General features: G+C 47.3%; 1 long non-coding RNA gene across 5 annotated transcripts in view; it reads right to left on the reverse strand.

Moving 5' to 3' along the window:
- LOC116664319 overlaps positions 1-21,816 on the reverse strand; it is a 72,159-nt gene extending 50,343 nt beyond the window's left edge. For 3 of the 5 annotated variants that reach the window (XR_004320792.1, XR_004320791.1, XR_004320793.1), the window contains exons 1-3: positions 21,703-21,816; positions 15,026-15,096; positions 2,449-2,551 (exon numbers count right to left, since the gene is read on the reverse strand). This is a non-coding gene — a long non-coding RNA (uncharacterized LOC116664319). The remainder of the gene's footprint in view (positions 1-2,448; positions 2,552-15,025; positions 15,097-21,702) is intronic. The other 2 variants (XR_004320794.1, XR_004320795.1) reach the window with 1 other exon arrangement.
- Between the last annotated feature and the right edge of the window lie 405 nt (positions 21,817-22,221).

The raw sequence follows: 22,221 nt of genomic DNA on the forward strand, positions 1-22,221 counted from the left end.
CCATCACCACTGTCTGTTTTCAGAACTTTCCATCTTGCCCAGCTGAAACTTTCTATTAAAGAATAACTCCCCATTCCTCCCTCCCCTAGCCCCTGGTAACCTCTGATCTACTCCGTCTCAATGACTTTGACTATTCTAGATATTTCATATAAATGGAATTGTGTAATATTTAATATTTATCTTTTTGTGTCACCTTAACATTTTTAAGGTTCATCCATGTTGTAGCATGTGTCAGAATTTCCTTCCTCTTTATGGATGAATAGTATTTCTGCTGTTTGTATGTCTATACCATATTTTGTTTGTCCATTCATCTGATGATGGACACTTGGGTTGTTTCCACCTCTTGGCTATTGTGAGTAACGACCATGGGTGTACAAATATCTGTTCAAGTCCCTGTTTCAGTGCTTTAGGATATGCATATACTGGGAGATGGAATTGCTGGATCCTATGGTAACTCTGTGTTTAATTTTTTGAGAAATTGCCAAATTATTTTCACAGTGGCTTCGATACATATCAGTTATCACTTTTTCATCTGCTCATTCATCGAACAAATCATTAGTGAGTGTCATCAATATGCAGCCACTGTGCTAGGTTCTGGGACCCATGGGGAGGCTGCAAGGTGGCAGCAATGGTGCAAATGCACAGCTGGGGCTTCTTCTGTTTCCAGTGGCTCATCTCCCCATCTACCTCCCCTCACCTCCAGCTCCGCATCCCTGATGACTCTTTCTCAAAACCATCCTCATTTCATGATCGTCTCCCACTCCCCTCCATAGTGCAAAACCCTTTTCATGCACCTGCAGACTTAGAGAAGCCACTTCCAGACTCCCCTCCCTCCCACCTTTCTACCTTCCTTAAGATCATCTTCCCTGAAGCTCATGGACGCTCTCAGCCATATTAACTCTCACTTTGCCAATCATGAATTTTCAGCTTCTCTCCCACCACTTTGGTCTTCATTACTGCCGGTCCCCTAGGCAAAACCCTCCCCCTACAAGCATCCTCACACGTCCCTCGCCATCTCTCCATTCCTCCATCCTGGTGGCCCCCCAGCTGTCCTGGGGTCCCTGCCAGGCCTAGCCTGCCTTCAAAGTGTAGCGAAAGTTGGATTTCCTATCCAGAAATATGAAACCAAATCACCTTCTTTTGTGAGGCCTTTCCAGAAAAACCCCACCCTGGAGCTTCAGGACACTCCTTATTTTACCAGATCAATTTGGTTTTAACAAATTTCTGTATCTCTCACCACCTATTTCCATTATAAACTGGAAGATGGGTTTGAAAGAAAGTGAGCTCAAGGGAGGCCTCCCAGCATTCTGCATTCTCCATGGGTTCCCATCCCAAGGACCTGGAAGACCTTAGTCCACAATGTTCGACGGGAAACCACCACGACCTTTCGCCTTCACTCCATCTTGGCGCCCTTTCTGCAGGGGGGGGCTTCATTAGGACTCAAGCTCAGCCTCCCAGCAAAGAACTGAGCCCCTGCCTTGATGTGAGCAGGTCCCTCCTCTTCTGCTACCCTGAGACTGGCAAGATTTTCCCAATGGGCAGCTCGCTGCTGTCAGGCCTTTTGGAGCCAACTTGCCTCTGGATGGTTATCATATAGATCCCCTTCTGATGTCCCCTGACGTCTCCAGTGCACATCAAATGACATGGTTTCCTAAATCCCAGTTTTCTCAAACTAGAACAATGGGGAACTCCAGTTTTCCCTTCTCCCCACCTCCCACTCAGTTCTCACAGCTTCCCAGTAGCTCCCCCCACCCCCACCCCCACCCCCGACCCAGAACTGGCTGGGAATTCATGCTCAACCAACCTGAAACATTAGCATTCCTAAAACCCACATTTACATTTTATTACTTTGTAGGAAGACGACTTACAATACAACCCACAATAAATTGGAGAAAAGAATTGACACAAGTTCTCCCGGGCGGAGGTGGTGGGGGTGCACACCTATATACTATTTTTAAGACTTTCTTGAAATGAGAAAGTGGTTAATGAAGTAGCCAGGCCTGTGGTATGCCGGGTGTGTTATACCACTGGTGTTTCTGCTTCATTTACCCAATTCTTTTTTTTTAACCAGAGGAATGTTTCCCTAATGGGGAATCCCCTGATGTTGCATTCAAAGCTCTCCAAATTTAGTTCCTCCCCTCTTCTTGTTTGTGTGTTGTGTCAAACACAGCCAGACTGAGAAAGTACACTTTGAAGCGCTGGGGTGGAACATTTCTTAAGTTCTTTTGTGGGCTATGCATTTCTCAAGTTCAAACTTGATAAAGGGTAAATCACCCCAGGGCACCGATTGGCCAATTTTATGCATTAGGAACTCTAAGATAAGTTTAAGTAAACTTGCTGAAATTCAGTTTCACAGCCATCTTGTTTGTCCATTGACATGACAGCAGGGATTCCCAAGCCTTGGAGAAAACTCCCCTTAGTTACTGCAGCTAACCCTCTCCTACTTACTCAGCTCATAGCTCCCAGGACCACATCCACTGCTGCCGTGTGCCCACCGCCGCCATCAGCGCCTCTCCTCCCAGCCTGCACCATCAGCAGAGGCTGGTGATACCTGGGGACAGAATATCAGGAGATGCCCTTCAGCCCTCGCAGTGTCCAGAGAAGGACGCTGCCTCCTGCTCTTAGTGGTTCTACTAAGATTGCAGTGGTACGAAGGGGAAATCAAACCATCCGGAGAGGCTGCTCAGGGACCTGCCGTTGAAAGATGCTCACGGGAGGCTGGACGGGGCAGCGGCTGGCAGCCTACCCTGTCTAAGGCCAGCCCTCTGCTCCACCTGGACTCCAACCCCTCCTGTTGCTCAGGGGTGTCACTCTGCACTGCGTGCACTCTCGCTGCCCAGTTTCTCCTCTACTGAGGCATTCCCATCAGTGTACATGCATGTTTTACTATCTCCCATCTTGAAAAAAAAAAATCCCCTGTAACTAGGTCACTCTTCAGCTACTACCCTATTTTTCTTCTCATTTTTAGAGTAAAATTCCTCAGAATTGACTTTTACCCTCACCATATCCTCTCCTCCCATTTTTTCTTGAACACTTTACAACTGGGCTTTGCTCCCCACCCCTCCCCTGAAACTGCTCTTGCCAAGGGTTACAAGCAATGGTAGCTACTGGTCCATTCTCAGTCCTCATCCTCCCCACCTTTCAGTGCCACTGGGCCAGCACACCACCCTCTCCTTCTAGAAACACTTCCTTCCATGTCTTCCCCCCTGTTTCTACCTCCCTCACTGTTTTCAGTCCACCTGGCTAGGTCATCCTTAACTCCAGGCTCCATCCGAGGGTTTCACCTTTTCTCAGGCTGTGCTCACCCCCAGGGTGACCGCATCCCATCCCTGCTTTGAGAAGTGTCCCTATGCTGATGAGTGTGCATCCTGGCTCTGACCTTTCCTTAGCTGGGTGACCTTAGACAAGTCATGTAACCTCTCTGTGCCTGGATCTCACTTTAAAACGAGGAGTACAATAGTACCCCGTTCACAGGGTTGTTATGACGATTAAGCGAGCTGGTATCTATAAAGCACTAAAACATGCCTGGTCGGTTTATTAAGTAAATGCTCTTCCCACCCATCACCTGGCCAACCTCAGCTCGTACTTGAGGTCTCAGTGTAAATGTCACTGCTAGATTTATGTGCACCTTCTTCTCCTTGTCACGTTTATAAAATTGTGATGGATGCATTACTTCTGTGGCTGTTGGCTTTAGCTATTTCCCTGCTACCTGGTTAGCCCCTGGGGAGCAAGGAAGGTGCTTCCCTTTGCTACTACTCTATCTCCAACCCCCAGAGTGATGGGAGGCTGGGGGCGGGGGAGGTGCCCTCAATGAAGAGTCACTGGATGAATGAATGACTGGATATATAAATGAATGGACTCTTAAGTGGCTGCTGTGGCCATGGGGCTTAATTAGGGGGTGGACTTCTCCTAAGAAATGGGCTGCAGAAGGATCTTGATCAGGACACACTGAAGAGCCTGGGCATGGAGAAGGCCATGAACACATATCACCATGACCACCACAGAGGCTCCTTTGTCCCTCTGTGTCCAGCTCCTGTGCCCTGGGTGACAAGGCTTTATCTAGTATCAGTGGTTGGTACTTCTGAGTCATCTCACTTCTGTGGCTGAACGAAGTCCAAGCTAACCTACAAGGTGCAGCAGCCAGGAACTAGGTTTACACTGGGAATTGAGCCTCAGTAATGAGCTGGCATTTCTGAAATGGACTTACTGGGGCCAGCCTGACACCATAGAGGCAGTGAGTGAGACAAGAACGTGGCTGCAGTCAGGTAAACCTGGGTAAATGCTGGCTCTGCCCCAGGTCACCTGTGTGAGCCTAAGAAGAAATGGTTGAAACTCTGGGTCTTCAGCTATAAAATAATATACTCCTAGTGCTGTTGGGGGCGTAAAATGAGGTGCTCTGCTTAGCACGTGGTGGAAATGCATATTTTTACTTCCCTCCTCCAACATGGAATAGAAGTTTTCCACAGGTAATGAAAATGGTAGAAATTAAAAAGCTCCAGGAAGGAGCAAAGTGTTTACCCCATCATGAATTCCGCATGTCTGACCTTGGGTAGGGGAATACAAGCATGACTCAATTCAATTCAACTCAATGAAAAACTATTTGTAAGGAGCCTACTGTGGGCACAGCTATATGATACAGCCTAAGGAGAAGGGAGCAAAATTCCTGTTTCACATCTCTTTTTGTTTCTCTAGAAATCTGTGCTTAAAGCTCTAAAGGACTTTTTAAAGTCTTTAAGGTGTTGCTCTGTTAGTCCCATGATTCAGATGGAACGAGCTTATAATGGAGGGAGGAAATTAATATTTCTTAAGTATCAGCATGGCTGGATGCCTTCATGTGCTTTCTGGGAAACATCCCACCCCAAAGCCCCTCCACCCTGTGAGGTAGGTATTCTGAACACTGAAATGAAGCCCCATCTCTAAAGCCCCAGCGGGCAGGGACTCCATGAAGGTCTAGAAAATCCCCGAGCCTCAGAGCGCAGTTACTCATTCTGCCATGACTTGGGGTTGGGGGAGAGACCGGAGGAGCTAGTTTCAGAGCTGCAGAAGTCCTAAGTCCTAAACACAGCACCATCTGCCAGTGATTCAACATAAAGACACTACATATTCATAAAATGCAGAATCTGCAGGTATGCTGAAGTTAAAATTGCTTCTTTCTAGATGTTTCCAAACACAATATTCTGGATAACTTTGCCAAAGCTGCATTTTTTTTGCTTATTGCCTTGGATCCCCCAACTTGCTGGTACCCTAACGAGGCCTGTTGGGTTGGGGAACAGCCAGAGTCTGCTGGGTCCTCACAAGACCTGGAGTGAATGAGCTTAGGCAAGGCCAGCTATGTCCAAAGCCTCCCCCACTGCTAAGAAGTTATCAGCTCTAAGCATTTCATAGGGGCGCCCCTTATAAGCACTATTTAGAGAAGCAGGAACACTGATGAGGCCCAGGAGATAACCAGATAGAGAGATAATTCGACAACTGTTTCAAGGTCAGTGGGTTTGCTCGTTTGCTCAGACTCATCACTTCTTTCTTCCCCTCTCACATGAAAAGAAAGACAGATGTGTAGCTTTTCCATGGGTCAGTGCAAGATCTGGGTTCAGGTAGAAAATCCTGATCCCCCTTAAATAACTCCCAGCGCTTAGAGGATTCCTTGGGAAATCTGTTGACAATTTCCCGTAATCCTGGACCCAGATGCTACTCTCCAACAGGCCTTGATTTTAAGTATCTCTCGGAAGACATTGAAAGAATACAGTCTCAGAATAATACTCAGACTCAGCTTCCTAATGAATGCATGTCAAAAATGGCCCAATACCCCCCAAAAAAGAAAAACGCCTAATACCCATTGTTCGCAAAGATGTGGGGAAACAGGAATTTTCATAAACTGTTGGAGGGGAATGTAAAATGATACAATTTTTTTGAAAAGCAATTTATAAAACCTATCAAAATTTTAAATGTGTAAATATCATCCTTGACTCAGTTATTTTATGTCTGGAATTTTATCCTGCAGAAATCCCTTCACACAAATACTCACCAACATATGAGCAAAGATATTCATTGCAGCCATTTTTATCATATTTTTAAAACTGGAAATAACCTAAATGTCCATTAATGAAGGAATAGTTAAATAATGTATGGTATATCTGTTTTATGGTATACTATACACAGTTTAACAAAATAGGATTAAGATTTATCTATATAATGTGACATGGAAAGAAGCCCATAATTATTCATTAAGTTAGAAACACAAGTTTTCAAATAATGTGAACCAAATCATGTTTTTTTTTTAAAGTATGTATATATATTTGTACAAGCATAGGAAATATCAGGCAGATATGAAGTCATTTGAGGGAGGGGCTCTGGATGATGAGGTAGAGAATGTGGGACTTTTATTGGTTGTTTTTCTATATCAAATTTATCATTTTTCATATAAGAAACACATGTGACTTTCACATTAAGGTTGTTTCCTTTTTTCAAGACTATACGGAGGCCTTTGGTGATAGGTGATGATGGTGTTTTGTCAGCAAATACATGCCACCACCAGAGTCAAGGCCACCTCTCCTCCACGAGCCCTGTTTTCAGCTCCACACTCCAAAGCTTTCAGAGAGAGACTCGTGCTCACCTGCTGCCAGGGGAAAGGAAGTGCTCACCCCTCCGTCTGCTTGTTGCAGACAGAAAGAACTTTGTAAATTACACGGTGCCTTCCCTACATTATCTCCCAACAGCCTGGGAGACAGACAGGACAGGAATTTTGACTTCCATTTCTACAAGGAAGACTTGGGGAGGTTACTGAACCAGCCCCGGGTCATGTGATGGAAAGTCAGCGAGCCGCACCTGGATCTGGTCAGAAGCAAGTTAAGGTGCTGGGCTGTCTCCCAGAGACAGGGATAGGTACTTAGGTATCACCAGGACCAGACAGGAGGTGCCGCTGGGCCAAAGCAGGCTCTCCCTGGCCCACATTGTCCCTGACTTTTCGTGTTCAAGCTGACACAGTCAAATCTGACTGTTAATTCTGATGAGGCAGGGACCCATTCTGACTCTGCACAGGGTGTCCTTGCACTGCTCTCTCTTCTGCCATCTGTTGCTTAGCAATGCATCGGTAGGGACTGAATTGTATGCCCTCCAAGTTCATATGTTGAGATCCTGACCCCTCAGTACCTCAGAAGGTGATTGAATTTGGAGATAAGCATCTTTACAGAGGTAATTCAGTTAAAATGAGGTCATTAGGGTAGGTGCTAACTCAGTAAGACTGATGTCCTTACAAGAAGAGGGTTTTTAAACACAAACAAGGTGGGTGGGTATAGCTCAGTGGCAGAGCACATGCTTAGCATGTATGATGTCCTGTGTTCAATCCCCAGTACCTCTGCTAGGAAACTTTTTTTAATTTTAAAAAATTTTTAAACACACACACACACACACACACACACACACACACACACACACATACACACAACAGAAGGAAGACGATGTGGAGACACAGGGAGAAGATAGCCACGCACAAGCCGAGGAAAGAGACCTGGAACAGATCCTTCCCTCGCCGGCTCTCAGAAGGAACCAACCCTGCTGAAACCTTGATCTCAGACTTCCAGCCTCCAGAACAGAGACCACACATTTCTTTTTGTTTAAGTCACCCAGTCTGTGGCTTAAACAGAAAGTACCCAGCTGGTACTTTCTTATGGCAGCCTTATCAAATTAACACATGCATCTCTCAGAGAACGGTTTTGTATTCCTTATCTCTAATTTTTTGAGAGAGGACCTCGCTATCCTATACAAATCGTAGTATCACCTAAAAAATTCTCTGCATTAAGATGGTCCAGCTCTACAAAAGAATTGGCCCTTCTATCCCTGGCTAAGAATTCTTTAGATGGAATCTCTTACAATAGCTGAGGGGGACAAATGAGGGTAACTCTGGCTTGGCAAACGTCTGTAAGTGAAGCCCGGTGGTGAGCGCACCTCCAGAGGGGTCTTCGTCTGAAGATGCAGAACACAGCATTGCTTTGCTACAGGGTCCTCGGGTTGTTTACAGATAACATGAAACCCCTTAGCATATGAATCACAGGAAATAGGAAGCCCTTTAATTTGGTCCAAGGAATACAATTTCTCTTTTGAAAGTAAAGATTTATGTGTTTTTATGATAAAATAATACTCACTTTTATAAATTTTGGAAAAAATAGAAAATGTAGAGAAAAGAAAAAAAATCACTATAACCCTACCACCCTGAGACCGCCTTTGTTTACATTTTTGTATACTTTTGCTTCATTTTACATAGTTGTATTTCATAATTGGATACAGAGTTATATATACAATTTTACATACTTTTTTTTACTTATAAAGCATTCCTGCATGTTATTATAATCTCTCTGTAAACATCATTTCAAACATCCCATGAAGTTGATCAGTTTTCTCAAATGTGAACTGCAGAACATCTGCATCAGAATTATATGGGGAATGTTAAAAATGCAGATGTCTGGATCTCATCCCAAATCCATTAAGTCAGTCTCTGGGAATCCTCATCTTAATAAGCTTCTCAAGCAACTCATAAAGTTACAAAAACTTGAAAACCACTGAAATCGACATAACCATAGTTTTATATCACCTTACCCCAAATGTTGCACATTTTAGTTGTTGGCCATTTTTCCTTTTATAAGTAACTGTGCAAAGAACATCTTTGTGCACAGATGATATTGCAAATGTTATAGCATTACCTTAGAATGGTTTCTCAGAAGTGAGATTATTTTGAAAGATATGAACCTCTTAAAGATTCTTGATAACACACGAAACACCTGTACAGACATTTAAGCATATAGTCTACTTGGTTTCCGGGAGAAGTCAGTTGTCAATTACTTATCTGTATTCCTGGTTTCTACTAGCTTTTATTCTCCAGCTCTCTGTTCAATAGTGTTCTATCTTTATTACTGAAAATGCTAAGTTGGATCACAATAAAGTAGCCCAGGAATGAACAGTCGATAAAATGACAGTCATTGATACATAAGTGATTCTGGCTTAACCTTGTGGTAAACGAGGGCAGCAGATACCCACAGGCACTCCAGGGACTCCAGACGGCATAACCAGAACTCCAAATGGACACAGCAGCACCCCAATGTACCCCTACCCCACGTAGCACAAGAACGGTGCTCTCCCGAATTCAAGGTGATGCCCAGAACTTGAAGGCAGATGTACAGCGAGAAAGGGCATAGTTAGGACTGAGTTCACCCTCCCAGATGAGGAGGAAACATCTTTCAAAGAAAACAAAGCAGGACTTGGGGATCCCAGTGAGGACAACTGGCTCTCAGAGCCATGGTGCACTCAGGGCAAGGCAGCTTGCAGGCTGCCAAGGGGTGAGGGAGAGACATGAAATGGAATGTCCAGTGCATAGCCAGCATGCTGTTTGTAGAACGTGTTTTGAAATGGCTCGGGGAGAGGGGCAGGGTAGGGTGGAAGGAAATGATATAGAGATAAGAGCAGCCTAAAGCAGCCCACTCTGCTGCTAGATCGGGGCAATGAGAACTTATTCATTTGTCTAGCTGGCTTTTATACAGCATTTACCACATGCTAGGCATGGATCTCAAAGCTTCACAAAAGCCAACTTGTTCAATCCCCACAGTTAGGCCTGTAAGGTATCATTACCCTCATTCTACAGTTGAGGAAACTGAGACACAGAGAGGTTAAGTAACTTGCCAAAAGTCACACAGCTAAGGAGAGGAGTCAATATTTAAATACAAGCAGTCTGGCTCCAGAGTCCATCCTTTTGGCTCCTACTCTATTCTGCCTTGGAAGAAAGGACTAGGAAGCACTGGGAACCCAGTGTACAGAAGGAAATTTTAGAAAAATCAGGTTGTTCATCACAAACCAGTCTTCCAGTACCAGTCTTCTCCCACTGCCCCCACCTCCACCCTGAGTCACCCTGCCTGCTGGCTTCAGAAAGGCGCCTAAGCCCCTGCAGTGCCCTCTCCCTAGCACAATAACTCCTCCCCTTAGGGACCACCTCTGTATTTTATATGAAGGACTGCAAAATCCATCATCAGAACCCCTCATCCCTTGCCTCCAAGGCCTTCCACCGCTGCAACTAATTATGTGCGCTGCAAACTCCCATGTGGAAACAATCTACAGGATTTCCCAGCAAACCTGGCTGGCGGGCCTCTCACACGCCTGGACTGAAGCAAGCCTGCCTCCCCTTTTAAACAAACACATTAAGTTAATAATAACACCGACTGTGTTTGACAGCCACGTTTACTAATTAATTCTCATTTGTTCCTTCTGTTGGGAAGGGGGTCTAGGACTTGCCCAATTTACAGAGGAACCGAGGCTACAAACCAAGTTCTCTTAAGGTGGCACCAAAAAGTTCCTGGAGAGTTTAACTGAGAACCTTCCTTCCTGTTAAGCCTTGCCCACTGAGCTGGTGGCCCAACAAACCCTCGATCTAAGCTTCCTGAAGGCCATATTTGGGATGGGGAAGATCCTAAAATCACCTTCTGCTCACCTGCCTTTTCCGGGTGGCGACCAGCCCATGAGCGTAGGCTGCTCCTCCAAACCACCCTTCCATGGTGATGTCATTCCATCCTCCTAGCCACTCCTAAGGTGGCTTGGTTATGACCCCATCACAGATGAGCACCCGTGGATGTGCCAGGTCAAATGACACGCTCAAGGTCACATGGCTTGGAAGCAACAAGACCTATTGTCTGCAGCCTCACTCTTTGCCCAGAGATGATTGGTTGAGAAATTTGTTCCAGGTGATGTAACAGCTTCTAGGAGAATAGAAGCCTCTATGCCCACCCAACTTTGGGCTCTGACCACAGAACTCGCCCTCTCGCCCCACAGCTGCCCCCAAAGACCTCTGGACTCTGGACATTCAAGAACTGAACTGTTTGCTGGCTCTGGAGGAAAGAGGGAGGATCCCTCTGGGGAGCTTCTCCTACTCCACAACCTCTGGTCCCTTAATCCCCAATAAGTTTATCCAAAGGACACTTTTGCCTGGTTCAGACACCCCCGGACTGATGTCTTCAGCCATGTCATTGTTGGATGTGCACCCCATGCTGTTTTCAGTTCATGGCATCCCAAGATTAGGAAATGCCCTCTCTCCTCTTATCTTAACCTCACCGTCTATCTTCTCTCCCTTCTGTAATGTTTACTGCGTATTTTGACGTGCCAAATGTTCCACTATGACCATTAATATTCTAGATCATGTTTTGTTCTTGCAACAACCACACAAGGCACATGTCGTTGTGGTGCTGGTTTTTACAGATGTCAAAACTGAGGCACAGAGAGCTCCGTGTGTGACAAAGGTCACATGGTTGGTGTGCAGCCAGCCAGGATCTGCCTTCCGACTCCAGGTTTCAGTCACTGGTCTCCAGCTGCTAGGCGACACCTTTCACAAGATCCCCCACCTCCCACCCTCCCATCGCAGAGGCTGCTGAACTCTCGGGGCCAATGACCCCACAGTCACATTTTTCAGGTGATAGCCTGTGGGGCTGGTAGCAGCCATGTGTCATCTCCCAGAAGGACTCAGGGGCTCTGATGCAGAAACCAATACCACCCTCATCTCTATCCTGGCTGTTAAGCAAGGGTATCAGCTGACTCCTCAAAAACCTGGGACTGAGAGCCCCAAGTTTTTGAGGTTGTGCTCAGAAAAAAAAAAAAGGGAATGCACTTGGCTTCCTGCTCCGTCTGGGCCTGGCTAACCACGTCCTGCCTGGCATCAGGGCGGTGGCCAGGACTTAATGAGTAATAACACCATCAGGCTTTTCTGGAACCTCAAACCTCCAGATTTTCCCAGGACCTCACTAAGGACCCATGGCTCTGTGACAAACAGGACCTCATGTATCCTCATGATACCCTCCTGAGCCAAAGGGAGAGGGGTGGCCCAAGTGACCCTTCTCCTTCTTTCAAAGGTGGAGACACCAAGTCACAGAAGGGACACTGGGTTTGCCAGATTTGAGTAGCAAGAACTGAAACTTGGGTCCCATTATCTGTCAGGAGGCCAGAGCCACAAGACCTCTCCACTCCTCACCCGGATCCAAAAAAGAATGATGAGCTTCTGGGTCTCCCAAGGCAGCTGGACTAGAGATGGCTCCTGGGTACTTATACAAAGAAATGCCGTGGCCCTGATGGGAGAGAGCCCAGACAGCTGGAGTGAACCGTTTGGCCATTATCTGCAGGCCTGCGTGCCTCCCCCTCCCCCTTGACTGCCCTGCCCCGAGATAACACACAGGGACTGCTCTGGACACCACTGGCTGCCTATGGACCCCGCCTTTCCTCCATGCCGGCATCCAAACACCAGAGAGCAAAGATACTGTTTGCCCCGAAAGCTTAGCTTTAATCCCACGCTAGCCTGGCTGTGCTGGCCTCCACAGCAGGGTCCAGCTATGGGGGTTCTCTCCTCCTCACCTGCCTTAGACAGAGCTGCTCAGCAGAGAGCTGGCCAGGTAAGCCTTTGAGGCAAGGGGGCCTGTCTCACTGAGCACGGGTCATGTTGCTACCTCCAGTCTCCTCAGAGGGTCTCCACAGAGACCCTGGATCTGGGCCTTAAGACCTCTTTTGAGACGGCCTAGGAGGATGAGCAAGGCTTGAGAGGGCAGCCAGGCCCTCTGATTCACTCTTCACAACCCTCAACTCTCAGCTCAGCTCTTCCAGGCCCTCTTCCCTGACTCCTGCCTCTCGGCTGGCTTCTGTGTCCCCCCTGCTTACCCACTCGGTCCCCTCACTCAGACCACCCAGGCAAACCCCTAGGCTGCACTTTCCTACCAGTCTTCCTGGCCCACCCCTGGTGAATGATTTCTGCAGAGGACACCGGAGCTGGAAGGACCTCAAAGAGCCACCCCCAGGATTTTACATTTAAGGCAATCGTGACCCAGAGAGGCTAAGCGACAGGTGTAGGGCCACCGTTTGGCAATAGCAGAGCCAGACTAGTGTCCAGGAGCTCAAGAAACATTTGCTCCACCAACCTGCACATAGAAAGTCAAGTTAAGGTGATTGGGATGGTTGGTGGGGGGAGGTGGAGAACAAGTTTCATCCATTTACAGAAGAAGAAACTGAGCCCCTGAGAGGTATAAGGGCTTCCCAGGGCCCCATGTTCACAGTTAGTGTGATCTCTTAGATCCAGACTAAATGGATGAGAGGCCCTTAATCTTCTTGGTGACAGCTGATGTCCAGACAGCATGATTTTGTAACCTCAATTAGTCACCTATTAGCAAGCAGCTCTGAAAATCCTTCGGCAGGGCTGCTGTAAATCCCTCTGGCTACAGGGTACTGTATATACCTCTCTTCCCAGGAAAGCTTCTCCCCGTTGGGATTCAGCTCCCAAGTCAGCAAAGAAGCCGATGAATCAGAAAAGGGATAGAGGACAGACAGTACTTTTTATTTTTTAACTGAAGAAAGTTCTAAATTATTCAAGTAGCCAAATCACTATTTGCCTGGTGAACTCCTACTCACCCCTTGTTGCGGGTACCCTGGCACTAGAAAGCCTGGCTTTGCCTTTTTTTTTTTTTTTTAATTGAAATATAGTTGATTAGAAGGCCTGCTGACTTTACATTCCAGCTCAGTAGCCATGTGACTTTGGTCAAATTCCTCAGCCCCTTTAAGCCTCAGTTTTCTCATCTGCCAAATAGGAATATTATCTCCCTTTCTGCCTCTGTGTTAGATTGAAATCAGAAAATGGATGTACTACCCCTGGGTCTATATCTAGAGAAAAGTCTAATTTGAAAAGATACATGCACCCCAATGTCCATAGCAGCACTATTTACAATAGCCAAGACATGGAAGTAACCTAAATGTCCACCAACAGATGACTGGATAAAGATAAAGATACACAAAATGGAATATTACTCAGCCATAAAAAAGAATAAAATAATGCCATTTGCAGCAACATGGATAGACCCAGAGATTATCACACTAAGTGAAAGAACTCAGACAGGGAAAGGCAAATATCATATATCACTTACATGTGAAATCTAAAAAAATTGATAAAAATGAACTTATTTACAAAACAGAGACTACAGACATAGAAAACAAACTTACGGTTACCAAAGGGGAAAGGCAGGGAGGGATAAATTACGGGTTTGGGATTAGCAGATACAGACAACTGTGTGTAAAATAGATAAACAACAAGGTCCTACTGTAGAGCACAGGGAACTACGGTCAACATCTTGTAATAACTTATAATGAAAAAGAATATATATATAACTGAATCACTGCTGTACACCAGAAACTAACCCAACACTGTAAATCAACTATACTTAAAGAAAATGTATGTAAATGAATGGTGAGATTTGGAGTGTTCTAAAGACACAAGCAATTACTCATTATTAACACAATATTCTTTCTGGTATTTGACAAAGGCCCTTTAGGGGGAGAGTGGAGGGAGATTTTGGTAACTCAGCCAGGTTCCTCCCACCACCCTGATTTCATGACCCCCCCCCCGTCTTAGACATCGAAGCGCCTCTCTCATTGTGCCTGGCTTGTTCCACCAGATCTTTCTGAACTCTGCAATCCCCAGCTCACCCACCCACACATCCCACAGCCTCTCTCCTCAGTAGTCGTCAGTCCATCCTGACCACAGAGGATGGAGCCCCCAGGGGGTCTCAGGAAAAGGTTCCCCCTCAGCTTCTCCCACCCCCAGCTCCCCTCCAATGGGCCAGCAGACTGGGTGACCTGGGGAAGCTGGTGAGGCCCCTCCTTTCCCTGCAGAGGCGGCAGAGTGAACCAGACGTGGGCTGACCTCCAGTCTTTGAAGTAGAGCCTCTCAGGTTGCTTAGGGGCTTCCTGTGGGAGGGCTGGAGGTGGCCTTGGGCCAGGCTGGGGACCGCATCCCTGGCACCTCCCATTTTCTGAACCCCACACTAAATCAGAGGGAGGGGTGGGGAGCCAGCATTTACCAATCCTCTATTATGTACCTGCATTAGTGCTACTTCCCATAACCCGCAGAGGGTGTTATTATCTCTGTTTAACAGATGAGGAGAAACAGGTCCCAGGATGCTTAAAAAAATCTACAGTCACACAAGACAGAAGGGATGGAACAGAAATATAAGTCCAGGGTTCTCACCTCTCAGCTTTGGTGTGGGGGTGGACGGCATATACCACGGTCATTTCCTGAGTCTATATATAGCAGGTTTACTGGAGCAGATGAAAAGAAAAGAAAGCATAAATTTCCATGGACTTCTGGATTTTTTTTACTATGATTTCACAATAAATACTAGAAAGTGAATATAAAGAGTAAAAATAGTTGCTGTTGGAGTAGATATCCTTAATATTGTTGTATTACCTTCTTAGTTTAAAAAAAAATCAGAAAGATTCCTTCCTAACAATTTCCTGCTCCCAGAGTGAGCAGCTGAGGTATATAAACAGTAGTGACTACTGTTCACTGACCGCTCACTATGCACAAAGCTTTATACAGGAACACTCTCCTTTAACCCAACAGCTATGCAATGGGTACTGTTGTTACCTGTTTTACAGCTGAGGAAACTGAGGTGCAAGAGTGATTGCCCCCAGGTCACTGAGTTAGTTAGAAAATTTGAATCCCAATAGTCTGATATTGGAGTCTGTACCCTGACCCATTAAACCTAATATTACCAGCTCTGGGACTTCCTGGACCAAGGATGGAGCTTGAGCCAATGAAGTTACCTGCTGTGTGCTAGTGCCAGAGTCAGTAAGCACTCAGTAACCATTAAATGGAATGGAAGGAAGGAACGGATGACTAGAGAGCAGATGAATGACTTTCTGGGGGGTCTTGAGGGTAACTCATACACATGGAAGGGTTGAGCTGGCCATCAGCAACTGAATCCTTCTAACTGCCACTCTATGAGGTAAGATGGAGCAGGCAGGCAGCTGTAGACAGCTTCAAGAGACCCAAGCCCTACCTGGATAAGGTACAGCTCAACCCTCAATCTGGATCTCGCCCATCCTGTTTTGGACATGCTGACCACCCGAGACAATGTCACCCTCCTGGTGTCATCTCCAAACCATCCAAGGCTGGGCTAAGGGACCAGAGAGATGCCTGCCACAGATGAGGCTGAGGCCAAGGAACACCCATAGGAGGGAGCCCCAACCCACAAGCGTTTGCTGAGCTCGACACTGGGAGGCAACCAAGTGAGGCTGATGAGATTTCTGCCCCAGGAGTTGCCACCTAAGACTATCTCAGGGTTGACTGTGGTTCCCATTTCTCCATGGAAGAAAGTATTCTGGAGTTCTCCCTATCCCATCCCAGTCTACCATTGCTCCTGTTTTCCCTCCCTCCAGGTCCCCGTTCCTATTCCTATCTGCCCCCCATGATCCAGCCCCTGCCTGCCTCAGCAGCCCCACCGTTCACCACTGCTTCCTTCTCCCTCGGAGTCTCACGGAACACCACTACTTTCTTTCTGTCCCAAATACCCGACTCTCTTTCACTTCCTCAGTGCTTTCATCTGCAGTACGGCCTCTGCCTGGAGGCTCTTTCTCTGTACTTCTCTGGATTATCTAGACAATCCTGCTCACGCTTCAGAAAGTCTTCCCTGACCACCCGGAAGGTTAGGTCCCTGCCATGGGCTTCCATAGCACGTCCTGCCTTGGCCCGTGATTCATATAACTTTTTGAAAATTTTTTTTTAATTTTTACAGTGGTACTGTACTGGGGATTGAACCCAGGACCTTGTGCATGCTAAGCATGAGCTCTACCACTGAGCTATACATAACTCCCATCCCCACTTAATTGCTTCTGATCTCCATGAGGGTATGGACTGTGTCTATTTCGTCCATTACTCTATCCCTACTCCCTAGCACAGCATCTGGCACATAGCAATTGCTCTTTGATAGCTTTTAGCTCCTCAGATACAGAACAGTCCAGACTCACTTTCCTTCAGGGAGGCTGAGTAATGCAATACAGAAAAAAGTAAGGCAGGAAATCCTTGTCTTAGCTTAAGCATGTTACCATGAGGCTCTATGGTGGCTGGAAGTCCTTTCCCAGATACCCAGGAGGCCAGGTGAGAGGCAGAGCTGCCATACCTGCTGCTTTGGGGTGCAAAGCCCCACTCCAAGGTGAAGCCTGACAGCTGGGCTCAAGCCCTTGCCTTGCTGGCTTTCTGCAGGACATCTGGGGAAGGGTGGGAGGTAAGGGGGAGATCTATAAGCCACCCAGGCCTTGGCCTGCTGAAAGCAAGCCTGGGTCCAGAAACCTCACACTGCCCTCCGCCCACATAGCTCCTCCACCCTCATCCACCCCCAGGGACCAGCGGCTAGAACCCAAGCTTGTGTAAACAAGGCCACAGGAAAGCCAGCACCCTTATCTGTTATCAGTTCTCTTTCTCCAGCTCAGCCACTTGGCTGGAACAGCAGCCAGGAGGTGGGAGCTAGCCAGACTCCTCCCCTTTTCTCCTTTATCTTTTCTCCCTGGCCAGCTCCTCCTCCCCTGTGCCTTGAGCTCCCTGGGGTCACTGCTCCCGCCAGCTGGAGAAGGGAGGCGGTCCTATCTTAACAACCCAACAAAGTCAAGGCCAAGTCTCTGATTGTCTGCACTGGGGAGGCTCCCTCCTCCCTCCTTCCTTCCCTCCCGCTCCCTCAGGATGGGGTTGCAGATGTGTTTATCTTGTTGGAGGGGATGGGGAGGGGTGGTGGGCAGCAGTCTGGAAGTCTGATGAAGGATGTGGAGTGCCCAAGGGGCCTTAAGCTCTGGCTTTGACACCTAGGATGAGAGGGTTGCATTTTGGTCCTCATGATGTTCAAATATCCAGTTGGAACCAGATGGACGAGAGTTCATTAGGTGCAAGGTCTCTTTGTGTTCTAAACTTCTGTAATGACCAGCTAAAATGCTGCGGGGGAAGGCTGTTGGCTGGAGTGAGTCTGACTGTCTGCCTGTCTCCTCTTGGACTTCTAATTACATAAGTCTGGTACTGACCCAGAAAGAGGGGGTGGCCGGCTAATACTCTCCAGACTGTCATATTACACCAGAGGCATTCCAGCCTGAAAAAAAAAATCTGTGAATCTGAGGCATCAGGTTCCATGAAATGAAAATAGCTGAGCCACATCCCTAAGAAAATAGATCTCTCTGCTTCTCAGATCAACTGAACCCTAAGGGGAGATGTGAGCTCCTCCCGCCTCACTCAGCCACATGCCCTTCTCTTTCCCTATCACCCAGGGACTTCTTGGAGAAGTCAATCAGGGTGTGTGGACTCAGGCCCCAAAGCGAGACAGATGGAGGTACCCTTAGAGTGGAGCACCTGAGACTTACACCAGCACAGTGAGACCCCAAACCTAGCCAGGCCAGACAAGTTTGGGAATGGACGTGACCTAGAGGAAACTAAACCAAAGCAGAAAATAAATACTCCCAGCAGATGTCAGGAGGTCTCGAAGCCACAATAGTGTGGCACTTCATTTTACGGAAATGAGAATGATAAGTGTATGACCCTAACAGGGTCCCTCAAAAAGGACACTGGGGGAGGCAAGAACTTCAGGATCCAACCCTGTGGCTAGACTAGGGGTAGCCAACTATGACCCACCAGCCCATTCTGGCCCTCTGCCTGTCTTTGCAAATAAAGTCTTATTGGAACATAGCCACCCTCACTGATCACTTACAATGATCACTTCTTTTTTTTATTTTGCACTACAACAGACTTGCACTAGAAACAGTAGTTGTGATAGGGACCACATGATACATACAGCCTGCCGAGCCTAAAATATTTACTCTCTGCCCTTCACAGAAAAAGTTTGCTGATTCCTGGGCTGAACCAAAACAGGGGCTGAAAACAGCATCCTAAGACAGAAGGTAAAGTCCCCACTCCTCTGGTTCCATGAGAGAGCTACAACTTCTCTGAGTGTGTCCATCTCCACACCCAACGATATCAGAGCATGGGACACAGATACTCCTTGGCTGAGGCAGGAAGGGTCAAATTGCATCTTAAACCCATTTATAATTCATTCAGCAACAAATATATGTTGAAGGGCATATTCTTGGCTCTTGGAGTACAGCAGTGAACAAAACAGACCAAGACTCAACCCTTGTGGAGCTTATGTTCCTGTGATTGGCTTATAACTCCCTCCCAAGACAGTTGTCCACCGCTGGATGCTGAGGGCCCTACACCTCACAAGAACTGGTAAGGCTGGACCCCAACTGGCCTAAAGCAGACCTGGCTCTAAGGACCTAGATGGGGAAGGCTTGTTTATTGCTTATCAGAGGAGGATTATATTTCCCTCTCCCAGGGTAGTTCAGTCTTGGCCATGTGACTTGCTTTGGCCAATGAAATATGAATAAGTGACAGGTGTCACTTCCAAACAGAAGTTGTAAGGATCAGGTAGTGATTCATCATATCAGTCTCTTTTCCCTCTGCTATGAAACCATCAGTGTCCCAGACCAAGGAGTCCCAGTGTCCCTCCAGCAGCCCAGGAGTGAAAACCACTGAGCAGACCTACAGCCGAGACACCACAGACATGTGGTACAAATGAAAATTAACCTTAGTTATTGTGAGCCACCGAGATTTTGTGGTAGCGACCACAGCATCACCACACACACTCTGACTTCATTTTTGTACACTAGATGCATCCCAGGAAAGCTGACTGTATGTTATTTTCAACATCCCCACTGACTCTGATTGGGAAAATGCTCAGCTGATTCCAGTCGATGACATTCGTTTTTCCATAAGCTACATGGACCCTTCATCACTCTTCCTGCACAGTATGGGCCTCCCCAGATGACTTTTTATTATGCTTGATTGGTATACTCACAGTTCCTCATACCTCCTTCTTGTGGCCCCTAAAGGACAATGTCTGCTGGATCCGTGTTGTAATCTCACATTTTTTAATAGGTGGAACCATCTAACACACACTTACAGAGCCTCACCTGGAGACTGTAGTGAGTCTACTGGCTCTAAAATATATCCATGTCCTCATGTATCAGTCTTTTTAGTTCAGGGTCATATACATCAAATGTATTTGTGTATTATCTGCAAATTGGTGCTCAGATGACTTTTCCTCACCCTACCCTCTAAGTCCAGAGTGTTTCTTGTTAGCCCACTCTGTCCCATCTCTACATGAGAAGCCGTTTTACCCTGTTCTGTGGACAATTCACAGAGAACCAGTCTTGTTCTTGAGTGCATGCCCCGGTTTCCTTAGGGAAAACATTTGTCTTCTGGACTTCTGCACACCTTTCTTCTGCCTCTGTCACTTCCTTGGCCCCCAGTCTGCCGGTGTTGGCTGGAGTTTCCGAATCTAGAATCCTCAAGTAGGAAAGACTGGTCTGCTCATGGGGAAAGACCTGAGCATTTATCCAGGCCAGGACTGGGGCTGCCATCTGGGCCATCTGGCAGGAAGGAAGCTGAGACCTGAGTCGGTGTGGGAGACAGTACTGACCTTTGCCTCATGAGGCTGATGGACCTGCAGAGCCCCTGGCAGAGCAAGACGGAAAGCCATGGATGGATGTGGTAGGTAAGACAGGTGAGGAAATAAACAGGGGTTACTGTGAGGTCATAAAGGTACCAGGAGCTCTGGTCCCCCTCCTAGCTTAGAGCACCTCTGGCTGGGAGTCACAGGAGGAGGGGGTCTGGGAAGGAGAGGGGAGCAGGATTAAGGGAAGGAAGAGGGGTTGCCGGGAGGAACCCCCTCCCAGAGCCATAGCCCCTCCTCTCACCCTGCACAAAAGCCGTGCATGGCAGCACATCCGGTAAGGTCTGTCTCAGAAACAGGGAGGAGAGGTGTGGGAGGGTCAGGGTTAAGGCCCTCCTGGGAGAACACGGGGTGGAGGCAACTGAATTCCTCAGTCCTCTCCCAGCTCATGAGCTAATAGATGTGAAAGCCCTTTGTAAACTATGAAACATCATAGAAATGCAAAGTACTGCTGCTGCTCTTGTTTCTACATCATCATTATCATCATCATCATCATCATCATCATCATCATCATCATCATCATCATCATCACAGAACAGAGAAAAAGGGCTTCTCGTGTAGCGATGGGACAGAGTGGCCCCAGAAAACACTCTGGACTTAGAAAGTAGGGTGAGGAAACGTCCTCTGGGCACCGATGTGCAGATAATACACAAATACATTTGATATATAGAACTTTCTCTCTCTCATTTGCCCCAGAGGTCAGCCTGGGTTCTGTCAGCCCCAGGGCATAATTTCTTCTTAAGGATGCAGGATCTGGCCACATCCCCAGGCTTGCAGGAAGCCCCATGGTCCATGGCATTTTGAGTATCTTGTCTCCCCATGCACCCCATGCTCCTACTGGCCAGGGAGCTCATTTTTTGGGTCTCACGCACCCACTTCCCCATCTCTCCTGATGCCACATCTCATTCATGTTTCCACCCAACTAGAGGTCAACAGAGTCCTACCCGGTCTGAACCTCTCACTGACACAAAGAGAAGGACCACGTGGGGGATTCCAGGCATGGTTCTCAACAAAGCTCTGAGTAAGCTAATTGTTTCCTTTGTCCCAATGCCTCTTCTCTCCACCCCAGCCCTTCCTCCACAGGCTACTACGTTCTCTGGCTGTTCCAGCTCAGAGCTCCATCGCCCTGCCCCCAATGTGGACCCCACCTTCCTTAGGCCACACCCCAAACCCCCAGCCCTTACTGGCTTCTTCAAAACCTACAAGCCCCATGGCACATTTTCTCAAGCTCTCTTCTCCCCTTAGTGGCAGCCACCTAAGTATTATAAGTCCTCAGTAGATGCTTACTAAGCACGCAGCACTGCAGTAAGCGACGCGTGGATCTCAATGGGACATGGGCCTCACCTTCAAGGGAGTTAAAGAAATAAACACGTACCTGGAGACAGATACTCATTCAAGACATTCAAGGCCACGAGTTTCTCTCTGTTCATGTAATTCTGTGGAGTTCTATGCAGCTCAGAAGCGGGGCCCATTCCTTCCTGGAAGACAGATTTCATCTAGGAAGAGAGGACAGTGTATGCCTTGCTGCCCTAACACATTCCAGAGAGATGAAACTCCATCCTGTTTGTGAGAGACCTCTAGGGCTAGAGGTTTCACTGCAGCCCAACAAGCTGGTGGCCTCTTTTCCCTTTGGCCTCTCTCAGACATGGCTGTCCACTGCGGCCAAAGCTCCCCAGGAGATGGAGAACAGCTGGTCACCAGCCTCAGTGTGGTCACCGTAGTGGACAAGAAGACAGGCAGTGAATGTCACTGAGAGCCGAGAAAACCAGCCCAGATGGGCCTTTAGGAAAAGGACTGAATATACAGCCCTCTCCAGTCATCCAATATCTGGTTTCCATGATTGATAGACACTTAATTAACCACCGTTCCAACAAGGGGGTGGGAGACGGCTGAG

Source organism: Camelus ferus, chromosome 6 (genome assembly GCF_009834535.1).
Source record: "Camelus ferus isolate YT-003-E chromosome 6, BCGSAC_Cfer_1.0, whole genome shotgun sequence".
NCBI classification, from domain to species: domain Eukaryota; kingdom Metazoa; phylum Chordata; class Mammalia; order Artiodactyla; family Camelidae; genus Camelus; species Camelus ferus.